General features: G+C 38.1%; 1 long non-coding RNA gene across 1 annotated transcript; it reads left to right on the top strand.

Moving 5' to 3' along the window:
- The first annotated feature begins 718 nt into the window (after positions 1-718).
- Positions 719-12,423, top strand: LOC128553165 (uncharacterized). The gene is made up of 3 exons (XR_008369282.1): positions 719-856; positions 1,778-3,222; positions 11,886-12,423. It is a non-coding gene; the product is annotated as an uncharacterized LOC128553165 (long non-coding RNA).
- Positions 12,424-13,112: the final 689 nt, after the last annotated feature.

Here is a 13,112-nt window from a genome sequence, read left to right as displayed (position 1 = left end):
AATATGGAAACTTTAAACATCATTTTCATGTGAAACTACTAGCCTGACTTTAAAATAATTTTGCGCAAATGGTTCTTGTGTGACCCTCTACCAAGATTGTTCAGAATATTCCAATTCCTCAAAAGACATGGCTGCCAGGGGGTGTAGTCACTTTTCTTCTCAGAACCAATAACAGCTAGAGCCTTGGTCTTTGGTGTGTGATAACAGATTTGTAATGTCTACCATAATTGTTCAAATTATTGCCCTAGGTTCAAAAGTGTGCGTGAAATATATATAATATAGGCTAACTTAGAAGAAACCCAACTTTGTACTTACACCATCACACTTGAAGCCTTGTACACAGGTGAGCACTTTAGGGTCAATGACCCTCTTTAATTTAGTATACGCATAAACAAATTCAGGGACCATAAATAAGGATGTATAATTTTGTACAGGTCTACCTATAGGAAAACGAGTCCCTAGTGAATTATACTAATTTTTCAATGCTGCTAGGCAACATTTTTTCTCCTTAGATATCAGACCTTATGTGTTACCTTGTCTAACAAATGAGTCACTGTCATTTGAACAAAACTGTTTATAAAAGGATCTGTAAAATACTGCTGAGTTTGAAGATATTAAAAGAACCCTTCTAATAGAATGATCGTCTAATACACAGGAACATGCAATATTTATGACTAACATATTTCCATGTTTGCACATTTGCAGTCCATAGAGAGATAGTAGGAGGACTTTGGTTGAGTGTTGAGGGATGTTCTGAGCACAAGCCTCTGGCACAAGCCATGATATCTAGATATATTTCCGGCCAGGCAGCTGCGAAAACCAAACAACTCTTTATATCAGAGAATCTGTACAAAAGGTAATAATTTCTTATCATGTAAAGCATTTATAACCATGGTTATTTTTATGTTTCCCGGAGGGGAAGCAAATAGGACGGGCGACAATATAGGTGCTTCTTCATCTGCCCATTAGCATTTCTTGTACGAAATATTTCTTAGCAATCACTGGTTCGAATTTAATGAAACTTCATAGGAAGCTTCATTATCAAGAAGGGCCTCCATGGCTGAGCAGTTAAGTTTGCTGACTTCAGATCACTTGCCTGGCATCGATGTGGGCTCGAGCCTCACTGGAGGCACTGAATTCTTCATGTGAGGAAGACATTCAACTGGGTTATAGATTATCGTTGGTTCTACCCAGGCGCCCTTTCTTGATGAAATAATGCACGGAGGGGCAACTGGGGTCTTCCTCTACCATCACATCAGAAAAGTCGCCATATGACTTACGATTGTGCCTGTGCAATGATGAACCAAACAAAATAAATAAATTCACTGTCAAGAGAGCACATATTGTCTTCATGTTCCAGTCGGATGATTTTTCACAGGGCATTTTCTGATTTTGACTAGCTTGTCAATTTTGCCATGAGCTATTTTCTACTAGTCAGTATAATGAATATAATAAATAAAATGAAACTTTGACAATTGATTTTGAAACTCCAGCAGATAAACTAAACAATATAATGAGAATTTTAAGTTTGATACATTGGAGGAGAAAATGTAAAGGAGTGTGGTAGTCTAGTTGCTAAGCTTAGTGTGTTCAGCTGGAAGGTCATTGGTTTGAACAGACGTGGCTTTTCAGAAGAACTGGATTTAGTAATGATAAAGTTATTCTGCAATCGCTTCTTCACAAGCTGTACAATAACCTTAAACTAACTGAAATATTTCGATTTATATTTTGACTAAATGTTTCCATCCCTCTTCTCATACTGTTTCCTTACTTTAAGTTGAATGATGTAAACATAGAGACCTACACAAATGATCAGGTGATGGAAGCATTGAAAACAGAGGGAGATGTTGTAACATTGACTATCCAGTATTTCAAAGCAGCTGGTTTGTTCCTTAACAAATCTTCCGACGATTGTAAGTATACTGCTTTAAACTTGAAATTGTTATTTATAAAAGCTTCACTGGAAGAAACAATCTCCATAACTCTGTTTTGAATTTTGGCAGAGTGATACTCCTTTATAACTTAGAATTATTTTGTTAAAGTTTTAATATAAAGATCAATATCTGCTACTGTCAGAACTTAAATTTAAAGTAGTTATACACTATCAAAGTCTACACCAGAAGAAAGAATCATCATAACTCTGATTATATATTTGAGTTAAGCGACTTTTACAGGCAAAGCTCTTATTCAAGCACTGAAGAAAGCCCAGTGTGCTGTCTTATGGACAGTTCTGTTGCATGTGATGTGATAGTTAATTCAGGAAAAAAGTGCACACTCTTCAGTCACTGACTTTTTAGAATATTTTGTAATACTATATTTTTATTATGCCTCCGAAGGGAGGCATATTAGTTTTCAACTGTCCGTCCATTCATTTGTTCGTTCGTTCGTCACAATGTTAAGGCCCTTTACTCGCGAACCACTGCACCAGGACCTTAAAACTTCACATTCTGATAGTACTTATTGAGTACACAACCCCTACTGACTTTGAAGCCACCAGGTCAAAGGACAAGATCACAGGGGCCAATGTTAACTTTTTGCATGAAGGCACTTTACTCGCGAACCACTGCACCCAGGACCTTTAAACTTCACATGCTGATAATACTTATTGAGTACACGACCTCTAATGACTTTGGGGTCACCAGGTCGAAGGTCAAGGTCACCAGGTCGAAGGTCAAGGTGCTGCGGGGAAATTTGTCACCATTAGTGACAGCTCTTGTTATGTTTTACTTTTCAGCATCCTTAAATGAAAATGAAAGAGTAAGTATATGATATACATGATTATTATAATATGTGTTATAGGTAATGGTAAATTCATTTACATAACTTCTTTTTTGCCAGTTACTAGTTTGTGCTATTGACTGGCTCATTGTTCAATTATAGGTTTACTTTGCTAAAATCATAACTTGAGAAAAAAACTTGATATCGTGTAATTAAACACTTTTTGAATGGCTCACTAGGCAGAAGTTAAAACTATTTGTTGAAGGTTTGTGGATGTGTAAGCTCTTTTCTATCAATGAAGGTGATGTTTTTTTAGGAAACTTTAAGAATTTACACTCTGCAGATCTTGTTTTATTTTCATTTTATTTAATTATTTTAAATATTTCAGAATACTTCACCTCCTGGCGTGATTTTACCAAGACTTGAGACAGTGTGTTGTCTACTCATCAATACCACTGTTATATGCATACATTACACGATATGTCGGTCGACAGATCAACTCAGGTAACAATTTACACACTCAGTATGAGGCATGTCTTTGCAAAACTTATAGATTTTCATGTAAGTACACACTTCTGTAAGCCATCATAATTTGACTGAATAAATAATCTACACAAGTCAGATCACTTGGTTCAAAGTCAGCGTCACACTTGGAATGTCAAATGTGAGATAACTCCATGTCCACTCCATACCATTTAAACAGCTGAATGGATTTTGATATAAGCACCCTGTATTGTCCAAGTCATAATGATGACATGTAGAGTTCATGACCAATGCAAATGTGTCCAAGGTCAAGGTAACACCATATAACTATGTCCAAGGTTAAGGTCACATTTGAAGATCAAACTTTATATGTCATGATCAGAAATTCTTGCCTTTCATATGTTTGTATACTGTAATAAACCATCTTGTGTGATGTGATAGCTCAAATAAATATATTGTAAGCAGGCCTCGACCTTAGCAGTGGACCGTTGGACCAACGCAACCAAAATATCGGCAGGTCCACTCACTATCAAAAGTTAGGTAGACCGACGGTCAACCAATTTTCAAGGTCTGCAAATGAAATAAAACCCTTAAAAGTGCAAAAAAGAAGAAAAAATCGTACCCAAACGGCAAATTAACAAAACGAAAGTTGATTTTGCTTTAAGTACCACATTCTACAGTTATTAGCATTGGCGAGTTAAAGTCAGGATAGGACGAATGGACTTCGCTGTATACTCGACCGATCGGGCGAGTGGTTTTTACGTCTTAACTTTACCAAATTCAGAAATTACATCAGGCAAAATTAACTTGATTGACTGTAATTTATCCGCGAATCGTAAAGGTATCAAAACGTCATGCTGGTAATTTTCCATTACGCCCGATTGTAATATCTAATTTACATCGCCGTTACTTTTGTTTATCGACACGTTCACAAAAAACGCGCGTAGTGCATATATTTTTTAATATTATCGCTTCACATTTTCAACACCGCTTGAGAACTAATACAGTTTGAATTCTATAACAATTTTAATAAGATATCGACAGAAATGTAGTCAAAATTCTTTAAAAACGATCGAATTTTCATATAATGATTTGAAAAATTCAAACAGCGCGATCTTGATTATTTCTTTCTTTCTTAAAGTAAATAAACGATACATACTATGGTAATAAAATAAAAATGACCAGAAAGTACAAAAAACACAATTAAACAAGAGCTGTCTCCATAGGATGACACATGCCCCCGATGGCACTTTGAATGAATAGTTATGGCCGATGTTAGAGTTTAGGACCTTTGACCTACGGAGCTGGGTCTTGCGCGCGACATGTCGTCTTACTGTGTCACACATTCATGCATAGTTATTTTAAAATCCATGCATGAATGACAAAGATATGGACCGGACATGCCCATCAATGCACTATCATGAAAAATGACCTTTAACGTCTAAGTGTGACCTTGACCTTTGAGCTACGGACCTGGGTCTTGCGTGTGACACGTCGTCTTACTGTGGTACATATTCATGCCAAGTTATTTGAAAATCCATCCATCGATGACAAAGATATGGACCGGACACGCCCATCAATGCACTATCCTTTAACGTCTAAGTGTGACCTTGACCTTTGAGCTACGGACCTGGGTCTTGCGTGTGACACGTCGTCTTACTGTGGTACATATTCATGCCAAGTTATTTGAAAATCCATCCATCGATGACAAAGATATGGACCGGACACGCCCATCAATACACTATCCTTTAACGTCTAAGTGTGACCTTGACCTTTGAGCTACGAACCTGGGTCTTGCGCACGACACGTCGTCTTACTGTGGTACACATTCATGCCAAGTTATTTGAAAATCCATCCATCGATGACAAAGATATGGGCCGGACACGCCCATCAATGCACTATCCTTTAACGTCTAAGTGTGACCTTGACTTTTGAGCTACGGACCTGGGTCTTGCGCGCGACACGACGTCTTACTGTGGTACACATTTATGCCAAGTTATTTGAAAATCCATCCATCGATGACAAAGATATGGACCGGACACGCCCATCAATGCACTATCCTTTAATGTCTAAGTGTGACCTTGACCTTTGAGCTACAGACCTGGGTCTTGCGCGCGACACGTCGTCTTACTGTGGTACACATTCATGCCAAGTTATTTGAAAATCCATCCATCGATGACAAAGATATGGACCGGACACGCCCATCAATGCACTATCCTTTAATGTCTAAGTGTGACCTTGACCTTTGAGCTACAGAACCTGGGTCTTGCGCGCGACACGTCGTCTTACTGTGGTACACATTCATGCCAAGTTATTTGAAAATCCATCCATCGAAGACAAAGATATGGACCGGACACGAAAATTGCGGACAGACCGACAGACAGACAGACGGTTCAAAAACTATATGCCTCCCTTCGGGGGCATAAAAATCTTAAATAACGAAAAAGCGGCAGCAATTTAAATACATGCAGTAAAACGATTTTTGGCAAACAGATTTCTGTTAGTGCGGCAGAATAGGTTACGAGACCTCGTGAACATAAATAGAAATGTGGTTTTAAAATAAAGCAGTATGGTGTTGTTGCGGTTTTTAATAAGTTTTAAATGAATCTTTGTACAAGTATTTTTTGACAGGACACTTTGTTAGATATTCTTCTCAAACAATAATGTAAATTCCTTGAGGGCAAATAGGTCACAGAGGTAGGATATCCACTATCATCGTTTGACACATTTACATGTCAGTTTATTCGGGATATTGCACATTTGCTTTTAAAAAATCATAGAAATTTTTTTTTTATTGATTTCCTCTCAACAAGGAACCGAGAAAGTACGATCAGATAGTGAAATGTCACATGACGCGAAAATATGACATAATGCCATGACAATCTCGGGCAACTATACCGCTTTGATCTCTGCTTCAGACGCCATAATACACCGACACACCTCTTTTAGCTCTTCGAGTTGAGGGGGTGTTAATTGCTGATGAAAACAAGGCCAATTACTTAGTTTGTCAACAGAATAATTACAGATAATTGTTTTTTTTGTTCCCCCCCCCCCCCCCCCCCCCCGCCGCTTTCAACATGGGTCGGGCGGATGATGATCATTGTGTCCATATTTTGGGACACTTCAAAATAATCATTTTTCGGGATATCAGATTGCTGTGTACAGTTCTTCCATTTTTAATTATTTAAGAAATAACTCCTAGCTGTTTCTTTGAGTCATATGGAGCTATGACATCTACAACATCACAATAATTATTTATGTGCTAGACTTGGAGGTCCACTAAAGTCTGAGCAGGTCTACTAGATTTTAGCAGTTGGTGGACCTGCTGGCAACTGCTGAAAAAAGTTAAGGTCGAGGCCTGGTAAGCTGCTGTGACATTTGTCCACAGACCTGTTTGATGTGTCCTTGATAGCATGTTTTATTCACTGTCTTCTGCAAAGTGTTAAAGTACATGTAAATGCATATATATATATAACCTATGTTATGTATTTACCCTTACTTGCTTAGAGAAAAAGTATACCAGTAAATTTATTTGCATTTTAAAAAAAAAATGAATTTAATGCTCAACTAAACTTCTATTAAATTTAGAAACAATTTAATAACTTGAGGTTTAGTCTTTGCACATGCAGTTTTTAGCACAAAGTGACAAGGTGAGCTTTTGTGATCGCGCAGCATCCGTCGTCCGTGAGTCTGTGCGTGCGTAAACTTTTGCTTGTGACCACTCTAGAGGTCACAATTTTCATGGGATCTTTATGAAAGTTGATCAGAATGTTCACCTTGATGATATCTAGGTCAAGTTTGAAACTGGATCAGGTGCGGTCAAAAACTAGGTCAGTAGGTCTAAAAATAGAAAAACATTGTGACCTCTCTAGAGGCCACATATTTCACAAAATCTTCATGGAAATTGGTCAGAATGTTCACCTTGATAATATCTAGGTCAAGTTTGAAACTGGGTCACGTGCCATCAAAAACTAGGTCAGTAGGTCAAATAATAGAAAATCCTTGTGACCTCTCTAAAGGCCATATTTTTTATGGGATCTGTATGAAAGTTGGTCTTAATGTTCATCTTGATGATATCTAGGTCAAGTTGGAAACTGGGTCACATGCAGTCACAAACAAGGTCAGTAGGTCTAAAAATAGAAAAACCTTGTGACCTCTCTAGAGGCCATACTAGTGGATGGATCTTCATAAAAATTGGTCAGAAATTTCATCTTGATGATATCTAGGTCAAGTTCGAAAGTGGGTCACGTGTCGTCAAAAAGTAGGTCAGTAGGTCAAATAATGAAAAAACCTTGTGACCTCTCTAGAGGTCATATTTTATATGTGGTCATATGAAAGTTGGTCTGAATGTTTATCTTGATGATATATAGGTCAGGTTTGAAACTGGGTCAACTGCGATCAAAATCTAGGTCAGTAGGTCTTAAAAAAGAAAAACCTTGTGACCTCTCTAGAGGCCTTACCCTTGAATGGATCTTCATGAAAATTGGTCAGAATGTTCACCTTGATGATATCTAGGTCAGGTTTGAAACTGGGTCACGTGCCGTCAAAAACTAGGTCAATAGGTCAAATAATAATAAAAACCTTGAGACCTCCCCAGAGGCCATACTTTTTATGGGATCTGTATGAAAGTTGGTCTGAACGTTCATCTTGATGATATCTAGGTCAAGTTTGAAACTGGGTCAACTGCGGTCAAAAACTAGGTCAGTAGGTCTAAAATTTGAAAAATCTTTTGACCTCTCTAGAGCCATATTTTCAATGGATCTTCATGAAAATTAGTCAGAATTTTTATCTTGAAGATATCTTGATGATATCTAGGTCAAGTTCAAAACTGGGTCACATGAGCTCAAAAACTAGGTCACTTTGTCAAATAATAGAAAAAACAACGTCATACTCAAAACTGGGTCATGCGGGAACAGGTGAGCGATTCAGGACCATCATGGTCCTCTTGTTATACGTCCTGGCAGGCGGGCAGGCAGCGTCCGCATACTTTGTCCGGAGCATATCTCCATCATGCATGGAGAGATTTTGATGAAACTTGGCACAGTTGTTCACCATTTTGAGACGGAGTGTCATGCGCAAGAATCAGGTCTCTAGGTCTAAGGTCAAGGTCACACTTGGAGATCGGGGCCTCCGTGGCCGAGTGGTTAAGGTCGCTGACTTCAAATCACTTGCCCCTCATCGATGTGGTTTCGAGCCTCACTCGGGGCGTTGAATTCTTCATGTGAGGAAGCCATCCAGCTGGCTTACGGAAGGTCGGTGGTTCTACCCAGGTGCCCGCTCGTGTAAAAATAATGCACGGAGGGGCACCTGGGGTCTTTCTCCACCATTAAAGCTGGCAAGTCGCCATATGACCTATCATGTGTGACGTTAAATAAATAAATAAAAAAAAAAAAAACAAAAAAACACTTGGAGATCAAAGGTCAAATTCAGGAATGACTTTGTCCGGAACATATCTTCTTTTTACATGGAGGGATTTAGATGTAACTTGGCACAATTGTTCACCATCATGAGAGAGTGTCATGCACAAGAACCAGGTCCCTAGGTCTAAGGTCAAGGTCACACTTAGATGTAAAAGGATACAATAATGAAAACTTTGTCCGGAGTCTTTCTTCTTCATGCATGGAGGGATTTTGATATAACATGGCACAAATGTTCACCACCAGGAGACGGAGTGTCATGTGCAAGAACCAGGTCCCTAGATCTAAGTTCAAGGCCACACTTAGAGGCCAAAGGTCAGGTACAAGAATGACTTTGTCCGAAGCATTTCTTCTTCATGCATTGAGTGATTTTGATGTAACTTGGCACAATTGTGCACCAGACGAAGGTTCATGCGCAGGTCCCTTCTTTAGAATTACTTCCCTTTGTTGTTACTATAAATAGCTTATATTGTTACTTCTTCATTACATGTCGTAGGGGAAAATCGAGACCACTTTCCTGTAGTACAACATGAATGTTACATCTAATGTTTAAGTGTATTTTGACCTGTCTCTACCTGGTAAGGATTTTTTGTTTGTGTGGACTTAAATTTTCTTTGCAATGACAATGTCTTGTAATATTTTTTCTCGCAAAACCCTAAGTTACAGGATTTTGTAGGAAAAATTTGGCTAAATTAAAAATTTGATAAGATTTAGGTGTCACCCCGGTATAGAAGTACTTCCGGGTCGTTGTATCCTAGAAAGTAGTTCTTTGAAATTTTGAAGTTCCCAATTTAACGCTATCCCTACTTTGACATGTTATATTCCAAATGTATTTATTGATACTGTGTACATTTTTAGCTCACCTGTCACAAAGTGACAAGGTAAGCTTTTGTGATCGTGTGGCGTCCGTCGTCCTTTTAATGGGATCTTTATGAAAGTTGGTCAGAATGATTGAATGTTCACCTTGATGATATCTAGGTCATGTTCGAAACTGGGTCACGTGCCGTCGAAAACTAGGTCAGTAGGTCTAAAAATAGAAAAACCTTGTGACCTCTCTAGAGGCCATTTTTTTCAAAAGATCTTCATGAAAGTTGGTCTGAATGTTCAACTTGATGATATCTAGGTCAAGTTCGAAACTGGGTTACGTGCCTTCAAAAACTAGGTCAGTAGGTCAAAAAATAGAAAAACATTGTGACCTCTCTAGAGGTCAGATTTTTCATGGGATCTGCTTGAAAATTGGTCAGAATGTTCATCTTGATGATGTCTAGGTCAGGTTTGAAACTGGGTTACGTCCAGTCCAAAACTAGGTCAGTAGGTCAAATGATAGAAAAACCTTGTGACCTCTGTAGAGGCCGTATTTTTCATGGGATCAGCATGAAAATTTATCAGTATGTTTATCTTGATGATATCTAGGTCAAGTTTGAAATTGGGTCAACTGCGGTCAAAAACTAGGTCAGTAGGTCAAATAATAGAAAATCCTTGTGACCTCTCTAGAGGTCATATTTTTCATGGGATCTGCATGAAAATTGGTCAGAATGTTCATCTTGATGATATCTAGGTCAAATTTGAAATTGGGTCAACTGCCATCCAAAACTAGGTCAGTAGGTCTAAAAATAGAAAATCTTTTTGACATTCCTAGAGGCCACATTTTTAAATGGATGATGGGATCTTTATGAAAGTTGGTCAGAATCATTGAATGTTCACCTTGATGATATCTAGGTCAAGTTCGAAACTGGGTCACGTGCCGTCGAAAACTAGGTCAGTAGGTCTAAAAATAGAAAAACCTTGTGACCTCTCTAGAGGCCATTTTTTTCAAAAGATCTTCATGAAAGTTGGTCTGAATGTTCAACTTGATGATATCTAGGTCAAGTTCGAAACTGGGTTACGTGCCTTCAAAAACTAGGTCAGTAGGTCAAAAAATAGAAAAACATTGTGATCTCTCTAGAGGTCAGATTTTTCATGGGATCTGCATGAAAATTGGTCAGAATGTTCATCTTGATGATGTCTAGGTCAGGTTTGAAACTGGGTTACGTCCAGTTCAAAACTAGGTCAGTAGGTCAAATAATAGAAAAACCTTGTGACCTCTGTAGAGGCCGTATTTTTCATGGGATCAGCATGAAAATTTATCAGTATGTTTATCTTGATGATATCTAGGTCAAGTTTGAAATTGGGTCAACTGCGGTCAAAAACTAGGTCAGTAGGTCAAATAATAGAAAATCCTTGTGACCTCTCTAGAGGTCATATTTTTCATGGGATCTGCATGAAAATTGGTCAGAATGTTCATCTTGATGATATCTAGGTCAAGTTTGAAATTTTAGGTCAACTGCCATCCAAAACTAGGTCAGTAAGTCTAAAAATAGAAAATCTTTTTGACCTCCCTAGAGGTCACATTTTTAAATGGATGATGGGATCTTTATGAAAGTTGGTCAGAATCATTGAATGTTCACCTTGATGATATCTAAGTCAGTTTTGAAACTGGGTCACGTCCGGTCCAAAACTAGGTCATTAGGTCAAATAATAGAAAAACCTTGTGATCTCTTTTGAGGTCATATTTTTCATGGGATCTGTATGAAAATTGGTCAGAATGTTTATATTGATGATATCTAGGTCAAGGTCGAAACTGGGTCACATGCGGTCAAAAACTAGGCCAGTAGGTTAAATAATATAAAAACCTTTTGACCACTCTCGAGGCCATATTTTTCATGGGATCTGTATGAATATTGGTCTGAATGTTCATCTTGATGATATCTAGGTCAAGTTTGAAACCGGGTCAACTGTGGTCAAAAACTAGGTCACTAGGTCTAAACATAGAAAAACCTTTTGACCTATCTTGAGGCCATATTTTTGAGAATTGTTGAGAATGTTCACCTTGATGTTATCTAGGTCAAGTTCGAAACTGGGTCACGTGCGATTAAAAACTAGGTCAGTAGGTCTAAAAATAAAAAAAAACCTTGTGACCTATCTGGAGGCCATATTTTTCATGAGATCTTTATGAAAATTTGTGAGAATGTTCACCTTGATGATATCTAGATCAAGTACAAAACTGGGTCACATGCCTTCAAAAACTAGGTCATTATGTCAAATAATAGAAAAACCTTGTGTCCTCTCTAGAGGCCATATTTTTCAATGGATCTTTATGAAAATTGGTCAGAATTTTTATCTTCATACTCAGTTCATATGGGGACAGGTGAGCGATTCAGGACCATCATGGTCGTCTTGTTTGTCATTTCTGATGTCTTTAACAGTTGTTTTATATGTGTTTTTCAGGATTACATTTCTGTGCGCAAGGATTAAAAAACTACACCAGACTGGTGGCCATGACAGATGTCAGTGGGAAATTTAAACATGGACTAGATACTTTGATGTGTAGCAAAAAAGTTCATCGTTGATGGTGGTGTTTTTCTGTGATATATTGACTGGGATAGTATTACTCTTCAGAAATACAGAGCTGTCAATGTTGCAATTTTGTTGTGAAATTCACAATCCATGTCCAAAAGTGCTTGTTTTACCATACAGCAAAGAAGGAGAAATTGTACCGGGCCGACACCGTTACGGTACCATAATCCTAGCCTCCGATTCTAGGATTACAGAAGTTCCGTATTTCAAGACAACACTATGAGAATAGGCTAGGATTACGAAAGTATATAAGAGGCATCAAATATATGTTAGGACATGCATAAATGTTGTAAACTTACTTATTTCATTTAAAATAGCGACTTTTCATGCCTATCGTATTATTATGTGCAAGACAACCTGCCACATTGAGGAAAACATTTATGTCCAATAAATAAGATTGTTTAATATATGTCAAAGTTTTGGCCTGGACAAGTTCTGAATAAACATTTTACTCCTAAGAGACCTTGTCCTTTTAGATAAAGGCCCGTGAATTGTTTGCGACTCCTTGTGGCCTTGACCTTTGAGATAGGGGTCTGAAAAAAGTACGTGACACTCGTCTCATTGAGGTAACGATATATGCCAAATACTGCTCCATTAGTTTTCATGAATCAGCAAAGTAGATTTACTCTTTTTGTGCCCCCCATGAGTGGTGGGGGCATGTAGATTTGGTCTTGTCCTTCCGTCCGTCCGAAGTTCGTGGCGCGCCTAGCTCAAAAAGTATTTGATATAAATTGATGAAACCTTGCATGAGTCTTTATCATGATATGAACTTGCGCACCTCCTAGTTTTCGTCTGGCTCCGCCCCCTATTTTCAGAATTATGGCCCCTGAAATAGTTAAAAATGCACATTTTCACTTGTGACATGCCTAGTTCAAAAAGTATTTGATATAAATTCATGAAACCTTGCATTAGTCTTAATCATGATATTAACTTGCGCACCTCCTATTTTTCATTTGGGTCCGCTCCCTATTTTTAGAGTTATGGCGCCTGAAATAGTCAAAAGTGTACATTTTCACCTTGTGACGCACCTAGCTCAAAAAGTATTTAGTATAAATGGTTGAAGACTTGCATAAGTCTTAATCATGATATAAACTTGCA

This window comes from Mercenaria mercenaria, unplaced genomic scaffold (genome assembly GCF_021730395.1).
Source record: "Mercenaria mercenaria strain notata unplaced genomic scaffold, MADL_Memer_1 contig_3543, whole genome shotgun sequence".
Classification (NCBI taxonomy): Eukaryota; Metazoa; Mollusca; class Bivalvia; order Venerida; family Veneridae; genus Mercenaria; species Mercenaria mercenaria.
The sequence above is the reverse complement of the archived record's forward strand: the minus strand, read 5'-3'. Positions and strand labels throughout refer to the sequence as shown.